Source organism: Amblyomma maculatum, chromosome 1 (genome assembly GCF_055883805.1).
Source record: "Amblyomma maculatum isolate TAMU_Amacu chromosome 1, ASM5588380v1, whole genome shotgun sequence".
Lineage (NCBI taxonomy): Eukaryota > Metazoa > Arthropoda > Arachnida > Ixodida > Ixodidae > Amblyomma > Amblyomma maculatum.
In genome coordinates, this window is record NC_139344.1 from 415,970,083 (window position 1) to 415,995,987 (window position 25,905).

The window sequence follows — 25,905 nt, forward strand, 5'->3', positions numbered from 1 at the left end:
GTCCAAGAGATGACACGCTTCACGCCGTTTCGCCTAGTTTACGGCAGGGAGGTTCGGACGATGCTGGACGCAATGCTTCTTGCGAAACAGATACCGAACTTTCTACCGACGCCGAACACTTTGCCCAAGATGCTGAGCAAGCACGCCAACTAGCACGCGTCCACATCGCCCAGCAACAGGACAGGGATTCACGCCGATACAACCTCCGCCACAAACAAGCGTCCTACAGCACCGGGGACCAGGTGTGGGTGTGGACTCCTGTTCGACGCCGTGGCCTATCAGAAAAGCTGATTTGCCGTTACTTCGGACCATATAAAATCTTGCGGCGCCTCAGCGACGTTAACTATGAGGTGCTCCCAGATGGCCCAGAGCAGAGAGGCCGTCGGCTACCTCGTCCAGAGACAGTTCATGTCCTACGCATGAAGCCGTATTTTACGCGGTAACTGAAAGACGGCATCTGCAAACTTCTTTTTTTTTTCGTTTGCTTTTGTCTACCTGTGTGCACATGTGCCGTGTGCGTCACGCTTAAGGAGGAAGGAATGCCAGGGGGCGCTCGGAGCGAAAGACGTAGAAGTGGCGCTCGGAAAAAAAGGACGAAGTAAATCGGCTCCGGACTCGCAGGACGTACCAGACGTATTCCACCTGCACCGGCTCTGATAACCTAGCCCTAGTCGCCAATACCGTGACAATATAATCGCTTGCCAGGCTTTAAGGCTGGCACACATCATGCTAAGGGCTGGCGTTCATTTTACAAAGAACTGAATGCTACACTCGCGGTCCGAATTGGCGCTAAACTTTTATGTATTCTACCTATGGCAATCTCTTTTTCCATTTTGGTAAACGAGAACAGGTTTCGTATAGTATTGTTAAGGTTTACTACGAGAAATTTTAACTGAGCACTTTCAATTTTCCCCTTCCCGTAGAGTACCTAAGCCGAAAGTTTTTCTATGGCCTCTGAAAAGGCATTGTGCAGAACGTCCAACCACGATATCGAGAACAAATAAGGCAACATTCCATTTAGACAGCTCTCTCTTCGGATAGGCGCAAATTATCATAATGCATGTAGTGGTTTGGATGGCCGCCACGCTTTAAGCAATGTGCGACACAGACTAAGACCTGAGGAAGGAAGAATTAAGAATATTTGTACGTCACTAAAAAACTGAAATAGATACACCTGACGGAAATCGGTAAAACTAGCTACGTGCCCATAAAAGTCAGGCTTACCATCAATGAAAGGGGAGACTCAATCTAGAGGTCAGCCCCTTCAATATTTAATGTTTCTCTTTGAGACATTAAACCTTATATACCACATCATCAGCGTAACTGTGAAGCTTTCTTTCTAAGACGCTTATAACAACGACAATTTCTGGCATTGCAGATACTGCCGCCACTCATTATCAATGCAGGCCGCTTTGATCGCCACTTAGATATCAAAATGATAAGAATTCGTACCACTAACTGTAAGCAATCCTTGGAAACAAAAAATAGGAATTCTTAGTGACATGCTCTATTTCACATGAATCTCCCATTATTTCTGCTTTCATTTTTGTGCCAAATGGTGTGTCACAAATTTGCAGAGTAAATTGCCTCTGGCCCCTTAGACAATGATTGCGTCAGTGGCTCGTGGTGACTGAGCAGGCTTTCTTTGTTATCATCATGGATTTTTCTCTCTTGGGAAGAAATAAAGAAGACACTGAAGTAAAGTGAAACGTACGGTCAAGCAAATGGGTGAAACATTAGGGTTCCTTCAGTAGTGGGGTGCAGTAGCCAGACCGAAAAGTTCAAGTGGGAGAGAAAGAAGAATCGAGCTGCCTAAGCCGGCAAGACAGAACTTGCGAAACCAGAGAAACGAATGAACGCGTCGCAAAAGCAAATCTCGGCCCGACAGAGGATAACGGGAAACAGGAGGGAGGGTGACAGTAGGATGGGTAAGCAGGCAGGATTGCTCCGGCCGACGAGAAGCTGGCGACAAATCATGCCTCCTACACTTCGTCTTACCGCTTGGGAGCGGCCGGATCGCATCGATCGCGATGGACGGTGATTTCTCCTTATCCCTATTGCACTTCTTGCAGGACTTTTTATTTTAGGTTTTGGAAAAAAGCAAAAGCTATGAAAAATTCAGGTTTATCCCATTTTCAAAGGAATTGGCGACGCAGAGAATATGGTGTTTCTTGCTCTGGAACGCATTCGTTTTTTTTTTTTTTGCTCCCATTCCCGAATGCAAACTTGTCATGTAGGCTTGGAGTTTATTCCTAAAAAACCCTTCACATGGTTGTATTTGTTGTAAAATTGCGTGTGATGGATAAAGGGGAATATTCTTTCACACTCGGTGAAATGAAGAAGAGCAGATAGTTGTTCAAACTTTTCTTAAAGCGGTCGTTCGCTCCATTGCATAGTATGTTCCTTACCAAAATTCTAAAATCTTCAGCATAACTGAGTGTATCGTATTTTGAAGGTACTCCGTTCGATCTCTTTGCAGTTTTGCCGCCTCTGCGTTTTGCTGTTTGGTGCGCACATAGGTTACACCGACGTCAGAGATGCAGCATTTGCCAATACGTTCACCTGGCCGCTTTCAAGAAAAACGATTGCCAATCCATTTCTATCACTATGCAATGCGCAAAGCTTTTGGCCGTCACTTCAATCGCTGCCCTACCACAGCCCGCCAATTTGCGTAAGCCTGCGCTGAGTTGTTGTGGTGCCTTTCTCGAATCCTTTCCAGTTTGAATGGCTAACGAACGATGGAGCTGTTATCAGCGAACTAGCACCGCACTCCCAACAAAGAGCATAAGGAAGTTCGGGACAAAACTGGCGTCTACTACGCAAATAGAGCACTGATTTTTGTCATTTACCTTATACTACATCAAGTTGTTTTTAACGCCAAGCTGTTTGTTAAATAACCCTTCTTGTGCAAGTAAGAACAAAAGAACCTAAACAAGTATATTTTTCTATAGCCTAACGCTAGCCTTATTCAATGGGTTGGATGGCGTTTTTTATGCATGTTTTATTTCAAGAAGCCCCTAAATGTCCTCATCATGAGTATATTACATAAAAGCTGATAAAAAATGAAACATGCATATACAAGAACGAACATCTAACCAAAGCTACTGAACAGAAAACAAAACAAGAAACGCGCTATCACTTTGTCTATATGCAATTCATTTTATCGGAAATCGCCCGTTGCCAACTTAAAACTGTTTGTGGTAGATAATGAGCCGCACTTCTCGGATAATCGAGAGCGCACAGCACACAACCCTTTCGCAACTACAACAGTTGCAGTCGAACATGCAGGGCTGTTGCAGAGTCAGATACAGAATACAAACCGCGCTCGGTTTCCTATTTGCATTCTTTTTTACACCACGCAGTGCATAATTTAGTCCTGAGTGGATTCGAGAACTCTGCAATCGCCTCAAAGCCTTGATGCCAGCGCACAGTCGATTCCAACGGCCAATCATTCGTAAGGCCTCATGCTCACCGGCTTTGTTCTTACGGCTGATCGAGATTACACTGAATGATAATTGTTTAGGCGAAAAGATTAGGAATTCGGATTCTTCTCTGGGCTCGAACGTAGAGGTTAGGGCCCTGCGAAATTGCACCGCATTCATTCTGTCCCAGGAATTCGAAGGCAGCACGCGAGCAATTCAGGCGCTGCCCTCAAAGCTTCAATTACGTTCCGAACAGGATTTCCGAATGCGGTAGTCGGTCGGTTTGGCGAAAACGCAGTAGGCAACTCGTGGCACCGGCTTTGTATGCTGCTCTGAATACCCGCGAATTCTTCCGCTAATACCGTAGGAAACTCCGGGTAACCCCTGCATATTTGTAATCGGTTCGTCCGTTTTGGCATGAAAAAAATACAGGCGATTGATCCAGGTTTATTATACCATCGTTCTGCAAAATAAATAATGTTTTATTCATACATTTAATGTATTTTTGCCAGTTTTCTTTATACTTCTGAAAACAACCTGGCGACTCTGACATCATCCTCAATGCGAAAACGAAGTTACCGTTAAAACCCATACCCTAATGAGCTAATATAGCACTGAAAGTAATATCAGCGGTAGGCGCTTTGTCGAGTCTGATTTCCTTCGTTACTAGCCTCTTACTCGCATCACTCATCTAAAGAAGACATTTTACCTATGGAGCTTTATATTGTGGCTATGTTTCAGCAATTTGTTCTTGCTACATTTGAAAGCTCCGTCATAACATTTAACGAATACCTGACTGCGGAGCTCAGGAACACGGCAGAACAATTTAAACCTTGATTTTTCCTCTTGGTAGTACGCATCTGCAAACACTGATGTCTTCGATGCTATCATACAGCTGGAATAGTAACTCTATGCAGCTCTATGAATACTGACGCGCGTTGTGTCATAACTAAGATGAACCGATTTCGCGAAATCTATGATTGAGATTACCGAAATTGCTAGAAATTAAATGAAAGGAATAGACAAACAAATAAACCTGTCGAAATATACCGCAGGTATCAAGAACACATTTTTACCTATAGCGCCGCTGCTGTTGACAGCACCGCTACAGGTATGCGGCGCCTTTTGTTGTGTGGCGTTCTGTTTTGAACACATTTTAAAAGCCAATCAAGCAAGAGTAAAGTTTAAAATTATTCTTATTTATTGAAAGAAATAAACAGTGACTGGCTTAAGTGGATATTAAAGCAAATAGCTGCCCTTATGACGCTGTTGCATAGTCATAAAACGCAGTATATTTACTTAGGACGCTCCAAAGATATGAAATGTTAGTGGCAATGAAAGGGCAGATTATCACACCGCCATAGGTTAGGACTCGAGTTTTCTTATGATTTTAAAATATACAGTCCTTGTTAAATCGCGAAGTCACTCGATATTTAAATCAAGTGGAAAGATCTACCAAAATATGCCATTTTGTACGATCGTCTTTGGCCGTAGGCAGCCCCTCTAAAAGCCTTTCTCAAACAGCAAGAACTATATAGAGAGACGATAAAAGATTTTCATACAGTTATCGGCAGTAAATAGCAAGTGCTTCTGCTGCCAGGTGGTGCCTGTATGCTGTATTGATGTATTAATGAGCTCCTAATTTATTTGAATAAGTGAATGTGAATAAGTGAATGTATGTTTATTCAGATGGCTCTTAGGTCTACAGGGAGAAACAGGTGGAGAGAGGGTGGTAAAGTTTAGTGTGAAAAAGGTATAAATCTTTGGAGAAAGTTTTACGGTGATTCACCCGTTGGCCTAATGTAGGTCTTTAGCGCCGGCACTAGGTAACGGCTGAGGTGACGCCATCTGCGTTCGACAAGTGCCCGGAAGTCCTCGATTAAGCGGGATCTCACTTGTTCCTGTTTCGTAAAATGGGGAGCTTCTATAGGTTGTGTTTTAATATAACACCTGTAATGGGAAAGGAAAATGTACCACATACGCGAATAAGACGCTATTTCCTTGTATGCTTCCAGTAGCGCATATCTGTTACGTGAAAGTAGTATAAGTTGAAGGCAAAATGTTCTTCTCAGAAGCGTTAGAAGAAAAAACAGGCAACATTTATTGTTGTCATCCCTCTAAGCATACAAAAGGCGAGAAAAGCAATAACGTAATTTTACTTTTCTCTGACGAGAATCAATACGCTATCCTTAGTAAATTCCTAATGGGTCTGTTGCCTTTACGGCGTACACTCCTAACACAAAGAAAGTTTTCTGAATAAGTTCGAAAATTACACAAAACAGAACGGTGAATATTGGGTTCAATAACACATTATATTGAACTTACCAAGACACTGTAAACTGATGCAGCATTTGTTCGCTGTGCGAATCCCCGGAATTTTATTATTAGTTGTAATATTATGAATTTCAGCTGTAATAAAGCCTCAACTCGAAGAAACCAAAATATTTCACGTGTTTTTCTGAAGTAAAGGTCTTGCGTGCGTAGAGAAGCAACACATTTACATAAATTACGCAACATTCTACGTTGAAATTGCAGCGGCCCTATGCCGTTATAGACCTTCAAATAATTTGCCTGAGCTTCGTAAGCAAAAATCTCATTGCGTATTTCTTCAATATTCGACATTTTCGGAAGAAGGTCGTCGCGTAAAATGCGGGTTGCAAGGCACTGTCGCGTGAGGAAATAGTCCCCAAAACAACCATTTTGGTCTCATAAAATGGTAAATGAGTTTCAGGCTCTTAAAGTCGCCCTTCCTGTTTACCGTACAAATATTAGCATTTTACTTTCTACCGAGTCGTTTGCAGTATCTCTTTTGTATCTTTTCACTAGAGTAACTTTTTCCCTTAGGCACTTCTTGATAATGAATCCCTTTCATGAGACGCACGTCCAAGTAGCTGCTCATCGTTTGTTACAGATTTGACGTTAATGCAAACTTTATATTTCTTTTAACGCTGATGTTGACTATTGAAGTCTTCGCTCAAGGAGGTTGCAAGAAGCTTCTCTGAGCGACCCGTGTCTCAGAAGCCAGTAATTCGTCTTTTTCGGTGGTTGAAGTTTACTCCCTGGAGAAAAGCGGAGCCTGCTCTTCTAGCTGCTCTCTTTCGGGCCGCTGTGTAAACGCGAAATGGGCGTGTCTTCGTCGACCGTAAACAGGCTTCATTTTTAATATCCTAGCGTTCCGGACGATGCCGCACATTTATTGTGTTTTGTCGGAAGTCTCACAACGCACGTGAAGAATGCGTTGAAACAGCTCACCCCAAAAGACTACATTTTGCACAATCTATCCTGAAAAGGCAAACGGGACAAAATTAAAACCAACAAGCAAATGTTCGTTAGAGACAGTATTTCCTCATGAATTTTTAAAAGGTACATCCAGTGGTTTCTTTGACATTGCACACTCTCGCTTACTAATAAACTGGCAGCATACGGGCCTTGTTGAACAATGTTTAAGTGTATCAATAAATCCGGGAAGATATCTTGGCCGATAAGCGGCATGCTATTTCCCAAGTGACAGTTATTTGCTCTGAGTGAATAGGTAATGTGGCGTGAAAACATAGAAAGAGGCTATATGATTACAGGATTAGTTATTGCTTTAACGACTATGAGTACTTTGTGAGCATTCTACAGCGCTTCGCGCCATGGGCCGTGCCGTCGTCGTCGCCTTATTCGTCTCAAAACCAAACCGCTGGGCGTATAAAAATCTGTTGCAAAACACGGATCGAATCTAGAAAATATTCAATACTCAAAGACGCTCTCGCGTTCCTTTATTACACGATTTTCGCGCGTCTGGACAAACGAAACTGGCAGTTGCACACGTGATAGCATCGCCTTTTGTAAACGATTTGCCCATACAGTTTGCCATTTGCAGGCTGTGCGATGATAGCACATGCAAGTGGAGCTCTGAAATGACGTCTTAATTCCGAACGTCGTCTTTCTATTTAAGAAAACAAATTTTGCTGTGCATCGATTAACCAATATGATCACTCTTTGAATAGAAGAGGAGTGGGTATTTTGACTGCGGATGGGTAGCGCGTGACAAAAAAAAAAAAAAACTGCATTCAAGCAAAAATAAAAAAAAATTGAAAACGAGTATCTCCTCCATACAGCAATACTGTACAGTTTCTAATCACCTGGATCAGCCGGCTCTTGATGTATCAGTGCTCAAGAAACGCCATTGGTACTTTAGGGGCCATAACATTTAAGGGCTTGAAAAACATTAAGTTCTTATGTTGCAATAAAAATTTTCTACTTCCAGGCTTATTCTCCACAACTGTACTATTACCTGGGAACTGAGAACTTCAAATGGTGCTCGAAACAGTAGCGAAAAATGAAGGCATTCTGCCACAAGAGGAACTGAAAAAAAGAATTCAGAGCTTTGTTCTACTTGCCAAACCTCAGCAGAAAAACCGTAGCATTACCTTCAGTAGGTTGTCACGAGCATACTTCATAATTCGTTGAGAAATTCTTTTGCGGATTGTAGGCGAAGCTGGTCTGAGAATTTTTGCTTCCTTATGTCGTATACGCCTAAGCAACTTTCAGTATTTGATACTCCTCCTTTTTTCTCGCTTCATGGTGACTTCAGGAGACTTGAACCAGTGGCATTTAGTCCAAGCCAAAAATTATTAACGTTCTTCCTAAAAAAAGGCTTATTTACATTTCTTACTAATCAGTTTGCAATTGTAGTTCATTCGCTGCTTTTATTATGATATGGACAGTGTTGTGAATTCAGTACATGATCGCCTGCCTGTGCGAGCTCTGGAAGCATCGTATTACATTCAGAGAGAACCTGAGAAAACAGTCTGCGTATCAGTATTCCATGTTTGAAATTAACAAAAATTGTATTTGTACTGCTAAATTTAAGCCTGAAACTAAAGCGTTCAGAAAATTAAATGTCAATACATATGCACAGAACATGACATTATAGGAGGAATATATATTATATTTGGAGAAATACAGTGATTGAAAGCCCTCAAGATCCCTGGCACTGTGTCTTGGCGGCAACAGCGCGTAAAATCTTCCGGAACAATTTCGAAAGAAAAGCTATAACTTTGACACAACACAGTTTCACTACCGCCAATGACACAATTATGCGGTTACCATCGAAGGCTCTGAACTTTCACACAACATGGTCGCTAAACGCCACTTCGGTTCAAAGCAGTATTTATTTATTTATTTTATTTACAGATACTGGTAATGCCATTGACTGAAGCAAAAATTTTACGACACCAAGCAAAATCCTTCGTCTATAAATGTGTAAATATTTTACCTGGTACATGTTAAAATATGCCATAGTACTTTCGACGAACAGAAAATGATGTTGTTAGGTTTGCTTTTATTCATGACAGCGCACATTTTTCAGTGAGCTCTTGAAGCGCGGCGAATGACCTCCAGTGACTATGCGCAGTCGAGTCTGCTCAGTAAAATCTCTCTTTTGGCTGGGTGGTCATTACAATATTATAACTTCACATCCTCTGTTCCTCACCGGGTTAAAACACAAACCGAAAGCATAACGTAGCAAAAACCCCTTTCAGGGCATAAAACTACTGTTCCCAGACCTTGTTGTTTTAGAACAATTACAGGCGCCCTGCAGGGATGGCGCAGTGATTACGGCGCTCGACTACTGCGCCCAAGGAGGCGGGATGAAATCCCGACCTCGGCGGCCGCTTTTCGATGGCGGCTAAAAGCAAGGTGTCCGTGTGCTGTGCGATGTCAGTGCATGTAAAGAACCCCAGGTAGTCGAAATTTCCGGAGTCCTCCACTACAGCGTCTCTGATAGCCTGAGTCGCTTTGGGATGTTAAACCCCACAAACCAAGCCAAAACACACCAATACAGGCTAGAAAAATCTATACTACCAATACTGTTACCAAGCAATAATTACGGTTGTTTAAAAATGCCTGCCAATGCTGTTCAACTCGTGATTTTCAGTGTGTATTACACGCGCGCATGTATGATGCAGGCCCACATTCTCACAACTTCTGTTCGATCGCAGTATGTATAACTGAACAAACAAGCAAACCGCTAAGAGTTTGCACTTGAGATTCGGAAACCTTGCGGCAATACAGCGGCATCGCGTGAATCTGGGGACCTTAGCTACGCGAATGCATTGTTTCGGGACGCAATTCATTGTGGGATTTAGTATTCGCCAGCTCTGACGTTAGACACTTATGTGCGTTGACATTTTAAGCCCACTTCCGAAACGTATATATTCCGGACACTTAAATTATTTTCGTTTCACTGCTGGTTGTAGTGAAAGTCGCAGAGTATTGCTTCTAGCCTGGGCACTCCCTTCGCTGATGCCCTCCATATCCGCCATGGAAAGAAGCACCCAAGACCCATCGCTGTCACCAGGAATGTTCCAAGTAAAGCTGACGTGATAAAGCGGTGTGACGTCGGCCCAAGTGAAGCGTTCACCAGTTACGTTAACCACCAGTGCTTAAAAGCATCTTCGATAACACTTTTGCATATATACTACGGCTGTGCGCGAGCGCCTATCCGCAGGACTAAGTGAATATGTAGCTGGCTATGTTCGAATCATAGATTCACAACTTTTGTGTATTCCGATGTGGATGTCACGAAGCGGAGCCGGAAAACGCTAGAGCCGCAAAGCCGTCTTCAGTGTTCTGTCTCTGATTTCATAAATCAGCTAAATAACTAGAGACAGAACACTGAAGACGGCTTTGCGGCTCTAGCGTTTTCCGGCTCCGCTTCGTGACATCCACATCGGAATACACAAAAGTTGTGAATTTATGATTCGATCATAGAATTTATGACATGTAATTTATAAAAACAGAAATAACGGAAATTTGTGATTACTGCTACCAAGATGAAGAAAGTTCAAGTGTACATCTTGTGACTCCGTTTTTAGAAACCCTAATGCCAATTCCTGGACTGGTAATATAAGAGCACCTGCTTATATAAACAGGCAAGAAATTATTTTATTCGCTTGTTCGCAGCACGGCAAAGCGATGAAAAAATATTCCCCAATGTCAAGCGACCTTTCTAGAACAGTATTATAATGCCTGAAAAGTATATGGAGGCCAAAGCTAATTCATAATTAACCACTTTTTTATACAGATAACTTATCGGCCCACCACAACAACAACGAACCATCGCAATGACAAAATGACTCAGATTAGGTACGGAATATTTCAGCGTCCCTTTGCACCTTCTATTGATCGCCATTTGATCAGGCAAAAATACACCGCGATTTATTGCTTGCAGTGTCAAAAAATATTTCTCCTTAAGGAATATCTCAGTATTTCTTTTTAGTGGCGAAATTAATATTACCTATTTGATTAGATAGGAACGGTCTGACATAATACGGTATCTGTGCCCATGCCGGAGGCGTGGCGGGCGTTGCGGCAGTTCTTTTTCTGCGCATGCGCACAAAATTTTCATTTTTTGTCGTTGAGCAGAATTGTTACCGGTTGGAGTTCTACGCCTGTCCTGTCCGTATCTATCGGTGCATTTGTCTTTGTTAGGGCTGTGCAACAATTCCTTTTCTTAAGGATAATTGTAGTGCACAAAACACAGATAGATGCTGACAATGAAAATATTTCTGCAATTGGCAACAAGGGCATGGCCGAGAGAGAGAAGGAGGGAGGCAGAAGGGGGTGGGTTGTTGTTTGAGCACCCATAGATATTTTCTAATGCCACATCTCCTCCCACTAGCATTTATTTTTCGCCTTTTTTCCCCGGCATGGAATAACAACCCCTGAACTATATATCAAGTTACGCCAAGGCTTAGCAGTGCAAAGTTTTCTAGCAGAACAGAACGCCCGATAGCAGTTTTATTAAGTATGCAACGTTTACTACAAATTTTGTTGCGAAGGCATCTGTTCTTCCTGAAAACTAAATTGAGCACAGCTTGCATTTTCACTGTGCTTATCAAACCTCAGTCGTAAACAATGGTTTTCTGGACATGGACTGGCAGGGACAGGTAGGGTTGTGCAACAACGTTCTGGCCAATCATGAGCCAAACTTCAATTTCCTCAGTGAGCGAATCTTTCGGAGGAAAGGTAACGAAATTGTTAGCCCGGAAATGGACGCGAAGGCTTAAGGCACACGAAGCAGAACATAGTATAACTTCTTATCTCATGTCAAAACCTGAATAACGAGACAAGAGGAACAAAGCCAGAGCGCAGTAGAAACGCACGAAGATTCAGCGGAAACCGCTGTTGCCGTAGGAACTAAGACACATAAAGTGTACGCTCCTGCATGAAAGGAAGCGTGGCCGGATTCATGCTGTACGATAGCGGCGACTTCATTTCCTGCGCGACCGGACGTATCATTTTCCCAGGAAAGAACCAAGTTTGTCAGAGTATAGCCGCAGCACGTTCTCGGTCTTTTCACTCAGTATAACCACCCGAACATTATCATCCTAACTGCCATCTCATCTTTTGTGTTTTTCGCCACGTAATTCTATACTAAGCCCCTGTTCGAGCTATTCCAGACACGAAGTTTGGATCGTGATGCAGTTGGGGCCCGATGCCTTTTATGACTATTGTCGTCAGCTCCACTCCATCCTTTCTGGAGAGAAAAAATACCTTTCATTTGTTATCGCCATTAACCTTGCGCTTGTCGTCTTTGGCGCTCGCCGTCGGCCGCTGCATGCACGCGTCGGGTATTGTGTCACATCGCGGGTCGATAACGGCAGTCCGGAAATGACAGTCGTCTTTAATGGCCCCTCCTCTACACCTGGGATTACGCGACTGCTTGTAATGTCCTTCTTTATGGGGGAACAACGTCATTCTCTTTAGCAGCAGCCCGTGTTGCTCCATCATGAGCGAGTCCCGAAGTACTTATTTTCTCTAGCGTCTTTATCCATTACCTCGTGAATAACCTAAGGCCTTGCGCAAGCTTTCTAGCCTAAGAGGTAACAACAAATAAAAAAACTGTGCACGCTACAAAGAGATGATGACGAAAACGACAACAATCAATCGAAAGCGTCCAATTTTGTAGATTTTAAGCATTCCAGGAGCTTTACGACTGTTATTCGATTTTGTTGTTTCTTCAGGTAGCTCTTTTCAACGCAGGTGGAAACACGCCGTCTTTTGCAGAATAAATTTAAATATACTGAAGAAAAAGAAATGATTCGTTGTCAGAGCAATTTAGACTGCACCTGAAACGTATATTTGACAAATGTGCACTAATTACCGCTGTTGTAGAAAGCAGAGCACTAATATAGACCTACTACGCAGGAATAATTCGAATCAAGTGAAAAGTATCTTCGTGTACAGTTTCTCTCGGATGCTACGTTTGAAAAGTAGTTAAGCTGTAAAGTGTAGGAAAGAAATATAGTTTTATTTGGACGTTAAGAATGCGCCTCGAGAAAACAAGAGATATTTGAGCTGGCCTGTTTTTATCGTCAGCCATTTTAATCCGGCTTTACAATAACAATAACGGCTACTTCAGTGACAGTTAGTGCTTAGAAAGATGGCAGATCAACATGCTTGAATGAGTCTAAAAAAAAAATATATTTGCACATCATGATTCCTTTGTTTTACTGGACAGTCATGTGTTAGATTCTGCCTGTTCGTTAAGAGACAAAATTCATAGGATCAGGTCTAATAATTAATAATAATAATTAACAAATAATATTGTAAGATTGAGGGACAGAAATGTTGAAAGTATCTCTGTTTTTTTTATTCTTTGGAAAGGAAACAAACAGTACTGCGAGCACAAGGTAATGCAAGCAAATAAATTTTCAATAAAATTTGTTTCCCAAAGCATTAGCGTTTCATATCTCTCATCATTGGTGCAGCCCCAGTATCCCATCATTTCAACCTGTCAGTTGAGAAGTTTCCATATGAGATACCTGCGGAAGCATTAATAGGCGTAAGTTTGCTAATTTACGTACGATTTTCTATATTACGGCAGAATTATTAAAAAGCTCTCGGCTGTTATGTATTTTGTTTGTGAATATCAGCTCAGGCTAAATTGTCGCAATCTTCAAAAATTGTTCAGTATGATTCTCTGTTTTTCCCCCTCACTTTTTTCTATATTTTATCATTTCTTTGCTTCGCTTTGCTTAACCGAAGGCAGTCCGTTCAGCACAAAATCAAATAAACGCGCGAACCAGTAAAACTCCCACCGGCGCACTTGACGCTCAGGCACGCACACAATATCCGGAGTAGAGAAGAGCCAAGAGCGAGAGAGGGCAGTCGGAAGGAGAGGCAAAAGCAAAGGGACGACGAAAAGCGAAGCGAAATTAAATGCTGGGCAACATGAACACAAGGGGCAAAAGCTCTCTAGTAGAGCCAAGCACGCTCACACACCAAAACAAAACAAACACGAACGAGGCGAGCTGATGCGAGGCGGCAGGAAATAAAACGTGCCGGATGACCCGCGCCGGAAGTGGCCCCGGGCGCCCCGAGCAGCGGTTGTGGTCGCCGTGGTCCGCGGCTTCTCATTTCCTCGCGATTATGACGACGGTCTCGAAGAAAGTATTCCGGAGTGGAACCAGACTCAGTTCTTTCTCTCTTTGATGGGCCCCCATTTCTTTCTCTCTTCTTCTTTCCCCGTGTTTCTTCTTTAGCTTTCTCTCGTTGCGCATTTAATCGAGCGGAGCATCTGCCATTGTACGCGGTTACAAAACCTTCTCTTGCGTTCATAGTGCGATCATTCACGGTCTTAAGCCTTGCCTACACGGGGCGTTTATTGCAGGCAAAAACGCTCTGCGCACCAGATGCCTGCCCCGGCATATTCCCTCCCGCATGGCACAGCAGACGCACGCTGTTTTTCTTTCTTCACCTTGCTTTGAGGAAGCTGGTGGTCACAGTCGCTGCGAGCTTCGCGCTGTGGTTTTGTCTCTTTCCTAGGGATCAAGTGTGACAAGAAATTATACGCGAGCTTAACTTCCAACAGCTATAGCTCCAAATACAGAAGCCCTATATTACAGGGGTGGCGGCTCAGGTTAACTGGCCAGACAAACAGCCAATTAACAGCCTTCAAGCTCAGCGTGGATGGATGGATGGAAACAACTTTATTTAATAAAAACAAAAACAAAAACAAAAAGTCTTCCAGGGTGGTCCCCTACTAGTCCAGGAGTCCACGGGCTTTTGCTTCACATAGAGCCCGATCGACCAGCCATTTCTAACCGGCGGGTTGAGCTGTCCGCAAAGCAGCCTCCCAGGAAGAAAAGGTGGGATGGGTGATGGGGGGCACTGCCTGGGGGGAAGGACATTCCCACAGGTAGTGGAAAAGTGAGGATTTTGGCTCGCCACAGGTGTCGCAGTGAGGGGGCAAGCCAGGGTGAAGGCATGAAATACGGTAGGGGGAAATGAAACAATCAGTCTGCAATTGTCGCCATGTAGAACTGGATAAGGGTGACAAGGTGCTGTGGGGTGGTGGCAGTGTCATGCGCTTGTGTATGTAGAATGTGGTGATTTGGTGGTATGTAGAAAGGACCGATGCGGCCTCCTGCGCGGAGTTGGGTGCCTGATCATCCGGGGCTCGGGTAGAGAGTTCTCGAGCCAGCGCATGAACGCGCTCATTACCGGGGATAGAGGCATGCCCTGGGATCCACGTTAGATTAACCGTTCGGTCGAGAGATGTGGCGGTGGTAAGAATATGATGCGCGGCCGGTGTCGCCACGCCGTTTAGGTAGTGGCGGTATGCCGCCTGAGAATCTGTACAAATTTCGGTAATGGCTTCGTCAATGGCTGAATGGGCAAGCGCGAGTGCGATGGCGGCTCCTTCCGCTTCTGCAGGCGAATTAGTTCGGATAGTGGCGACGGACCCCACTCTGCCATCCTCGTAGGCAGCGACTGCAGTGAAAAATCCTAGTTTAGAATTCCCTGCCGCGTCGACATAGAGGATATCAGAGCGGTTGCGGCATCTTTTGGTGTAATAGCTGGCTCTAACTTTCCGCCTTCCCTGATAAAGGCAAGCGCCCATGTTGCGTGGTAGGGGCTTCTGGTATATGGGATCCTGCGTGCCCGGAGAGATCATGAAAGGTGTAGCACTTGCTGGGGTGGCGATGGGTGGATTGAGACGGAGTTGTCGCAGTAGGCATCGTCCTGTTTCCGTGTGACTCAGGCGGACTAATTGGTTGGTGCGTTGAGCTTCTATTAATTTATTCACGGTATTGTGAGTACCAGTGGCCAGCAGACGTTCTGTGCTAACCGTCCGTGGAAGACGTAGGGCGGAGGTTACGGCCATGCGTATTAGGATGTCCGCCTGCTCTGTTTCGCGCTGAGTGAGTATATGATATGGGAGGTGGTATGTGATTCGGCTAATGATTAACGCATTGGTCATATTGAGGGTTTCGCGTTCCGACAGCCCATGGTTGCGCGCAGCCACACGCCTGATAAGTCCAGCAGCCTGCTTAGTCTGTCTTTGCAAGAGTTGAAGGGTGGCGGTTGCATCAAGTGCGTTGTTAATGAGAAAGCCGAGAATCTTCATCTGAGACACAATGGGCACTGGGTTTCCGTACATGTGAAGTTCAATGGGGGGATCACCGGGTATGGGTTTAAGCTGCATTAGTTCCGATTTAGTTGGGGAGCATCGGAGGCCTGTGTTTTCTAGATAGGTGGTGGTGATGTCTATGGCAGACTGCAAGATATCCTGGGCTGTTCCAAGGGATCCGCCTGTTCTCCAGAGGGTTATATCATCTGCATATAAGGCTGTGTGAAGCTCTGGGATAGCAGCAAGGGCCTTTGCTAATGGCGCTAGGGCCACATTAAAAAGTAGCGGTGATAGGACCGCCCCTTGAGGTGTTCCGCGGTTAGGCAGGGGGAAAGGCTGGGAGGCAATATCCCCAAGGTAAAGTTGTGCCGTGCGCCCCTGAAGAAAGGCGCCATCACTCGTGAGGCAGAAGAATACGCCAACGCCTTAGCCCGTGCAAACTGGGCAACCTTTTGTAATGACCTCAAGGGTACATTAAGCACTAAACGCACGTGGGCCCTCCTACGCGCTCTTTTAGATTCAACAACCACTAAAGCACAGACACAAGTAAACACACAACGTCTGATACAGCTAGAACTCCAAAAAGGCACCGATGTAATTGGTCAACTACGGGACTCCTATATACCCATATCTCTTCAGTCAGCAGATCCGCTAAATCCACCTCCGCCTAACTCCGAACTTGATGCTGACATCACCTTAAGTGAAGTTCGCCGAGCACTCCTTAAGATTCGCCGCTCGACGGCGCCAGGACCGAACGGCATAACGTACAAGGCATTACTCAATCTGGACGAAGTCTCTCTCCGGGAACTGACGGAACTGTTTAATAACCATTGGCACGCTGGGACGCTCCCATCAACCTGGACCCACGCCAGCATGCGATTTATACCCAAACCGGGCAAATCCCTCACTCTTCAAAACCTGCGCCCTATATCCTTAACGAGTTGTGTCGGCAAGCTCTTAGAGCATGTCATTCTCAATCGTCTGCAACCGTTCCTAGAAGCAACAGGCTTTCTCTCCCATGTTCAATTTGGATTCTGCCCAAACCTCTCGGCACAAGACGTACTTCTCGCCCTTGAAGAGTCTCTCTTACACACTAAGCGCCGTACAGCCTCTACGCGCGCCATACTGGCCCTGGATATTCACAAGGCATTCGACACGATAAGCCATGACCATATCCTGACGACGTTAGCCACCACGGGCTGCGGCACGCGCATATGGCAGTATGTTCGGGCCTTTCTTCAGGGAAGCTCAGCGTGAACACTCTCTCGTGTTCGCAGCGGACGGTTCACTCGTAGCCTTCACAGGGTTCTCCGCCTTGCACCACACTTGGTGTGACTGCGACTTAAAAATGTTATAAAACTGACCCCTTTTACAATGCCCCGAGCGCCGGTATCCGCGGCAGCCATCAGGGGCCTCAACATGAAGACTGCGGAGGAAGTTACGATAGCCTAGCTTGCGTACGAACGGAAGCCAAGTTCATCATTAGCGAAAGCAAAACTACCATCCAAAAATTTCTGAAAGGGCAGGATATCGCCGGAGGCACCCAAACTCCCAATTCAAAGAACGCTGAAAAGGAAAATTCAGTTAATTTGGACACCCGCTCACGTTGCCGTCCCTGGTAACGAGGCGGCTCACGAACTAGCCCGAGCTCTCTACTTCCGGGCAGCCGTCGAGCCCCCCGAACACTGGGCATACGACGAGCGTCTGCAACATTACGCGGAAATCATCGACGATTATAATTTAGGACGTAGACTGGTACCCCGCCAAATGTTAGCCTAAATAATAGAGAAGCCGTGCGTGGAGGCGGCAACCTTCATGAACCCGGTCTGGGCGTTACACGCACTACCAGACCTTAGGAACAATGATCTGTGCAAACACTGTGGGGAAAAAGGGACCTTCGACAACATAATTTGGGAGTGCCCACAATCCCTAGGGATAGGACTAAACTTAATATGTAGAGAAGCCTGCGATACCGAAGCGCGGACCCTGCGATCCAGCAGCGTACCATTCATCTGGCGGAAGAGGCAGCAACAAGCCAAGGGCTGCCTGCCAGGCTCTACTCCGCGGGCGCACGACTTCCCGTCTCCCCGTCACGACTTCCCGCGGGTAGAGGACGCCCATTTCCGATAAAAATAAAAGTTGTGCAACCAAACACTTACATTCACTGTTATTTGGAGCTGGTGCCTTCCAAAATGCGCTCTTCGCTGCCACTGGCATTTGTACATTTTTCGTCTTGAGTACAGCGACCTTCGGGAGGCACTGAGGAAGGTAACGCGGTAGAGGCGCCACCACAAATGATATACGAAGGGAGGGCAGCTTCTTCAGTGCCGAAGTCGACGTGTACAGTTCCAAGTCGACGTGTACAGTTCCACGCTGATTGCTTCCCTTCGTCGTGCACGACAGGCATGAGACGAATGGTAGCTTGATTGATTGATTTATAGGAAGGAAATGGCGCGGCAGCTGTCTCACTTGTTCTCTGTGGACACCTCAACCAAGTCGTAAAAGAAGGGAGGAAGGTGGGAGTGACATTGGAAGGAGAGAAAGAGGAGCCGTAGTGGAGGGATACGGAGTAATTTCGACCAGCCGGGGATCTTTAACGTGCGCTGACATCGCACAGCACACGGACGCCTCTGTTTTTTTTTGACGAGTTTGCTACAAGGCATAAGTTGAGAAAGGGGGAATGAGATGCAGGCGATAGAAAGTTAAAAGAAGGAGTGAAGTCCCGTTGCGCTTATGTATTCGAGAAGGTTGGCACTATAGCAATTGTCCATTGTCTATTTCTCATAATCACTATCGCGATTCCACCGCAGGCCCACCTTCATGATCAGCGGACGGCAAACAGAGCTCGCAAACAATCTTTACAACTACATCATTTAAAGGCACTATCTCCATGGTCGTACTGCCAGCTCACGGACAATCGCCCCACTGCTTCCCCGTCGGTATCATCCGCACATCTGCCTGAAAGGTGCATATTATATACCGATGCATCACATACTGCAGAGCGAGGAGTTACTTCTGTGTATAGTCCCTCTCATACGCATCTCAACACTCACGTGACATATACCGCGGATACGTGGACCCCTCTGGCACTGGAACTTCAAGCAATTTACAATGCCATACATTCCCTTCCACCAGTTCCTACATTCAATGCAGTTCATCTTTACACGAACGCCTCTTCATTTTGCCTCCATCGAAACGCAGCCGCCGAGGTCGGGTTCGAACCCGGGTACTCCGGCACAGTAGTCGGGCGTCTTGCCACTGCACCACCCCGGCGGGGCAATGGTAGCGTTGTTTTTGTTGTCCCCGCCGGACACCTGGGGTTCTTTAACGTGCACTGACATCGCACAGCACACGGGCGCCTTTGCTTTTCGCCTCCATCGCAAAGCGGCCACCGAGGCTGGAATTCTATCCCGCATTCTTGGAAACAGTAGTCGAGTGCCGTAACCACTGCGCCACCCGCTGGGTCTTACTCTCACATTCTTGGGAACAGTAGTCGAGCCAACCACTGCGCCACCCCGCCGGGTCTTACTCTTACTCTCTAAGCGAATTCCCCTTGTCACTGTGTCCCTTCACTATCGGAACTGCGTAGGGCTCTCGAGTGACGATATCGCCAAAATGAGTGTCGGTGGGTGCTTATTAAGGCGATAGCTTTACTATAGGCTATGTCGATAAGGTCGCGTGTACAACACTTGTGTACAGAACCTGTCCGCATTCGTTATATTCTTCTAATAGAAGCGTCAAACTAATGATTGTGATTGATAGAGGATGAAGTGAGGATGCTGCCGAAAGAGGTATGCCAATAGGATTGTTAGTTCAATAATTGGAGCCAAAAATGTAAAAGTAAAATGAGACGTCGAAATATTCCTACGACCAATGTCGACGCCCAAGGAATGTGATACACTCCAGACGGAATTGGATGTGTTTTCGATTTAAAGAACCAAATAATTGCGTGATAGTGATCAGAAGTGCGTAAAGAGTTATAAATAGTAGAACAATTCCGCGAGCGCTGCAGTATCTGAACTGGAAAAACGCTCACGCCTGAGCGTTGCTGTGTTATCCGGGAGGCCGGTCAGCGGTATTCCGCGAGTGAGAGATACTGCGTGTTTCTTTTTCTGTAAACCAAATATAGAATGGCGGCGAACATTGATGAGTGCAACGGAACTGTGGCTTTATTCGACACGGGACACGCGATGTAACCTGTGCCGCAGCAATGTTCAGGCTTCCCAGCAGATTCTGCAGTGCTCTCGGAATGTTTTGCTATATTGCCTCACTATCTCTATCCTAGATATCACTGTTCATATTTTCATTACTTAGTCAGTAGGCTGCGGCTAAAAACTAACGTTCTCAGCGAAAGGGAGCTCCTTCAGCGAATAATTTATGCAAGCTGCCGAGCGCAGAACGGCGGAGGTGCAGTGTGTTATGAAATCGCAGCAGCAGCGAGAACGCAGCCGGTAACAACGCATAGAGGGATCGTTTTTTCGGGAACACTGTCCCGGTCGAAGTTCCTGCCTCCGTAGCAAAATAACTTCATAGAGCATAGTAGGAAGATTCGCCGCGAAGCAGCCGCTGCCGGCTCACTCCCATCAATAAAAATGCTGGTTGCCTAGTTATGGCAATTTTCTATTCTAACGCTAGCAACTTCCTTGAAGCGTTTTGGCATCAGGCCTCTCCAGGTTTTACTAAGAGGTGCTTGGCAGAAGAATAGGAAAGTTCTGGAGTTAGGGCGAACTTTATCCCGCTTCTTTAACTATACAGCACTCGAATAACGATTTTGATGCACACGGTCGTGTCCGCATGCATTTCCGTACCTTTTCTAACCACTTATCTGCTTATAGTAGCCGACCAGATATTCAACTGTCCGGTCGCACTTTCTGCCTCTGCAAGTAATGTTAACTAATATGTCGGCCTCTTCCCGCCTCCGCCTTATGGCCAGCCAGCAGTCTTCTGATCTTCGTAACGATATCAAAGTGGACACTGAACAATGAAGCGCAGAATAAAACAGCAATAAATGTTGCAATATATGCTGTCAGGTACATTATTTCAGGGAAGTTGTCGATCAGCTGTACAGACAAAGATGGTTGATGATTCTTCAGACTTAGCAAACATTGCAGCGTCATGGGAGTTGCTATGCAGGTATTCCAGTTTCGGCCATATAGGTCTGTTAAACTAGCCGTGGGGAAACTTTAAACTAAATTTGTTGAATTTAAAAGTAGCAGCTTATATAGTCCATACTCAAAAGCGTCCCTGAGGTTCTGTCAACCTCGTGTCCTTTGAGTGTCACTTCTGCATACGCGCATTATTCTTAATAGCAGCGTTAAATAAGTAGATATAGGTTTGTCAAGCCCGGTATTGCGGTTGACGTAGAGTGTTACCAGCTTGTGAAGCGCTTCGAATTTTTGAGTTTTTTTTTTACCCATAGCTTCAGTTCATTGATGTGCTCAATGTGAATATTGAACTTTCATTTATTACGTGGAGGAATTCATCAACATGCATAAAAATCAGATAACGTTTCGACGAATAAACAGTTAAACAAATAATTGAGACTGCTATAGCGGAATTTGAATTAAAACAGTGGAAGTTGACCAAGTTGGTAGATATCTCTAAAATGACTAGCACGTATGCCTTTCGTTCACATTATGTTTTGTACCTGGGTTCACAAATATCGAGCAGCCTTCCATGTAGTTTATTTAGTCTTATTAAACTGTTATATTAATTTAAAAAATATTATTTCTAAACAAGTCCTTCTCCATGAATAAAGACGATGGTGTGTGATATTGGTGGCGGCCGCCTCTTTCCTTTGGAGGGGGCAAAAGCTCACCATCGGTAAGAATATTGCAATCAAAAACGAGTGATGTTGTTGCATTTAAATAGATGTACGGTGTAACAAGCAAGAAGTCGAGGCCAACATGGCGCCGAAGGGGCGGAGAACAAGCATGCTGGTAAAATGAAAGCGAACCTAACTCATATTAAACATTCGTGACAGATACTCAGGTGCCTGCATGCTGCAAAGGGACGGGATGAGCGCATGTTTCAAGTGCGTCCCTTCAGTCTGCGCAAGTTTTTTGGCTGGTTCCATCGTGCGTAAATAAAAAGGCACAAAACTCGCTCACTTCTCAGTGAGCGCATAAAATGCGCCGTCAGTGCAGAGACGTACTAAAGGAGAAATGAGAGATCTGTGAGCGCTGCACGCCTTTTTGGCAGCGCGGCATCTCTACCCCACTCACTGCATCTGCACTGCGCCCCTGGCAGTGTTCTTGACCCCACCGGGTTCATGATTCAGGAATGCGCAAGCAGATTAGTAAACCAGTGTGCATGACACCAACATCTCCAATCGCATCTTGAGTTTCGGTCTGGAGAAGTGAGTGGGGATAACGAATCTGAGGTAACAGCCAGCACGTGCAGACATGTCACCGCAGAGGGACTGATTCGAGAAAGGAACTAAACTAATAATTTCGCTGTCAGAAATACTCATACCGGGTAATGAAGCCAGACAAATACATCCGTAAGCAAGTGCCCAGAGTCGTGTGCTATCCTGCTGCATGACCTGCACTCTATAGACCCAATTAAAGATTTTCACAAGCTGCTCCGGTGAAGAACCCATTTCAAGCTTACGCCTAACAGCAATTAAGGGAGCCACAGTGAATTTAGGAACTCTTATTATATATGAAAGAAAAGTAACCAATTATAATATTCAGTTATTATATGAATAATATATGGGAAGTAACCATATAATATCACATTAGGCAACGGATAATCATGAAGATGGGCCTGCGGTGGATTCGCGATAGCGATTATGAGAAATGGACAATGGACAATCGCTATACTGCCAACCTTCTCGAATACATAAGCACAACTGGACTTCACTCCTTCTTTTAACTTTCTATCTCCTGCATCCCATTCCCCCTTTCTCAACTTATGCCTTGTGGCAAACTCTTCGAAAAAAAAACAACAACCATATAATACTCCACAAAAGCAAAATTATATATCTTTCCGACCTGACAGTGCGTGGTAATAAATAAAACTCAATCTGATATTGTAAATGTAACGTCAGGTATCCTACACGGCGAAAATTTAGGACAACTCTTGTTCTTAATATTTTGAGCGCGGTGCACGAACTTTGTCCTCTGTTAACTGTATATACACATTATCGTCACCATTCGCCGCCATTCTGAAGATCAGGTGTAGAGTGCCAGAGGTGTTCTGGAGTAAAAAAAATTGTTCCAGCAGGAATCCAAAATGCCTATAAATGACATTTGTTGATAAATCTATTCACGGTCGTTTGAATATTATTGTGCAATATGCAGACAAATTGGAGAGTAGGAGCATGTCCCCAGTCTCAATGTGATTTATTACGTGTTCTTGAATGTTGTTTAAAATAGACAATAACATAACACTAAAAGACGCGTTCCAGTTATCTTTGCACGTAAAAATAACATATAACCTCATAGTATAAGTTTCAGTGTAGTATATAGTAGCCCAAAACAAGAACAAAAAAAGAAATCTAGCCATGATTTTTCCAGCCCACTGTTCATCAATTACGCGTGATGATGACACCGTAGTGGCCAAGGCTGCTAGACAAAAAACACTTTACTACGAAATCAGAAACACGCACGTCTTTTCTTTGCAATCAAAAGTCAATTTTATCAAGCTTGTTGCTTCATTACAACACCGGATAACAGATGTATGCATTAGAAACCTTCCTCACTGGTTAGTTCGCTATTTCCGCACCCAATGCAGACTTCAGTCATTAAAACATAATCTGCCATCCCTTCTCAACAAATACCCTAAACAGGTGCTTTCATCTATAAGAGAGAACTAGAAATATTCTTTTGTAATGTGTACTAAAATAATACGAGTTACTTTCATCTTCTCGAACTTTCTTTTTATGCGCCTTGTCTATAGGTAAGACGACGTAGTTGTTAGGTTTGGTATGTGATGTGCTTTTGTATTATAACAGTTTCTATTTTATATACATCTGTGTTTGGCACTAATCAGGCTTGTATATATATTTCTTGTGGTCTTGATGAGTGGATTGCTTTTATTATTGTTTATATACACTGAAAACTGCGTCGACTCCTGTCTTGTACTTTGACCCGTGCGCCATCGTCAAGTTGCTGAGTGCAACTTTTAGCCTAGAGGCAATTCAGAGTTGCTTTGTAACTGCTCTGAAAAATAAATGAATTTAATTTAATTGAAAATTCTAATTACCATACGATCGCTAACTGCTGGAATATGTTTTCTCCTCATGGGGCCCTCGGTAAACAAAACTGGGCAATGAAAAAAAATTTGAACAGATCATCAAGGCTTGACCTGTACAGGTATTCGAGATTTTACTGTTGCATCGATGTGAAATATAGATTAGGTTGGAAACCTGGTTTCTTTCGACGAAGAAAATTATGTCTTAAACCCTTCTACTAAATATCAAAACAGGCCTTCGAAATGAAATGTAGTGCCTGCATAGGCTATCTCATGTATCTGCTCGCACAGATCAAATTCGAGAGAAATGTGATTTCCATCAGCGAACGGAATCGACTTCCACGTCATCAAGTGTGCTAGATAACTGAAAATGCATTTTTTTCACGCTTTGTAACCCGCTGCTCTAGAGCCCTGGAGTTACGCTAGGTAATCACTGAATAAAGAATTAAACAAAAATCCAAACGACAAAGACATCATTTGGAGGCCGAAAAATACAATAAAAACAAACAAGGCGAGTGCGATAAAAAAAGTGAAGCGTGCATCAGATGCAAAAACAGTGCCAAAGTAACTACCTGATATTACAGGCAATAACGGTTATCGTCACAGTAGAGCTTTGAGTACGCAATTTCCCGAGAGGCGCAGCTATTGTTTACCGCTGGATTTGCACTCTGATAGTCAAGACGGTCGTAAAGAAGCAGTCGTATTAGTCTATTCTATAGCACTTGGAGCACCTAACTCGCCTATAGGGCTGCAAACCACGCATGTTTGCGAATGATGCTGAATTATTTATGTCCTTCTGCAAGGAGGTGCCCTGCAAGTACTCTTTACGTGGGTGAGCGCCCAGTAAACGTCCGCGTGAATTTGTAGTCGCTTGCGCGGCGCTTCTTTATAGTGCGCCTGCATAAATGCAAAGGCTGCTTTTCAAGATCTTCAAATCTAAGCCCTGCCACATTTCTGCAGAATTTGAGAACATTATAAACCCTCTTTAACAACCAAGTGAATTCAGAGAGGTGAATATTACCGTCGTCCTCGCCTTAAACATGAATACCAGTTTGTACAACATTGAACATGAGTGTTTTCTGAACTTTATTAAATTTGCGATGCTACGACAGAGAAGTGGTTGAAGGTGATGATGCCGGTCAGTAATTCTCTCTTGATACTCGTGTCACCATTTCCCGCTTAGTGAACTATTGAGGGGTTTAAGAAACACAAAAAGATAATTGAAATCAAGACGGTATTCACCGACAGATCGGTCGTGTTTGCGTGACGAATTCTCCTGCACGTGTGCTTTCTTTTTCACACACGTTTTTAAATGTGTATCTTTCCTATTACCTAGCATTTATTCGCAATACCAGTAACGGTGTTCCTTGTTATGAAATGAAACGTGTCCAAAACATTTGTTTGCGCTATGCTCCATATATCTATTTGGGAAGAAGGTTTGAGCACAAGGTATTATATGTTTTGTATCTACTGTAAGCCTTATTTTTTAGATAATACTGCTGTATTCAATGGCATGCACATTTTATTGGCGTCAGCCATTTAAATATGATTACAAAAAGAAGGCTTAACAAGTCCAAGTAACCGTGGAGTAACGTAGCGGCGTCTTGCCAATAGCCATTAACCCATCTAGATATAGGGAAGCAGGGAAGGGGGGTGCTATTATTTCTATACAGGAAAACAGTGGAGTAACGTAGCGGCGTCTTGCCCAGAGCCATTAACCCAGCTAGATATAGGGAAGCGGGGAAGGGGGGTGCTATTATTTCTATACAGAAATACTATACAGGTAAACTTATTTCTATACAAGAAAACGTAGCGGCGTCTTGTCCATAGGCATTAACCCAGCTAGATATAGGGAAGTGGGGAAAGGGGTGCTATTATTTC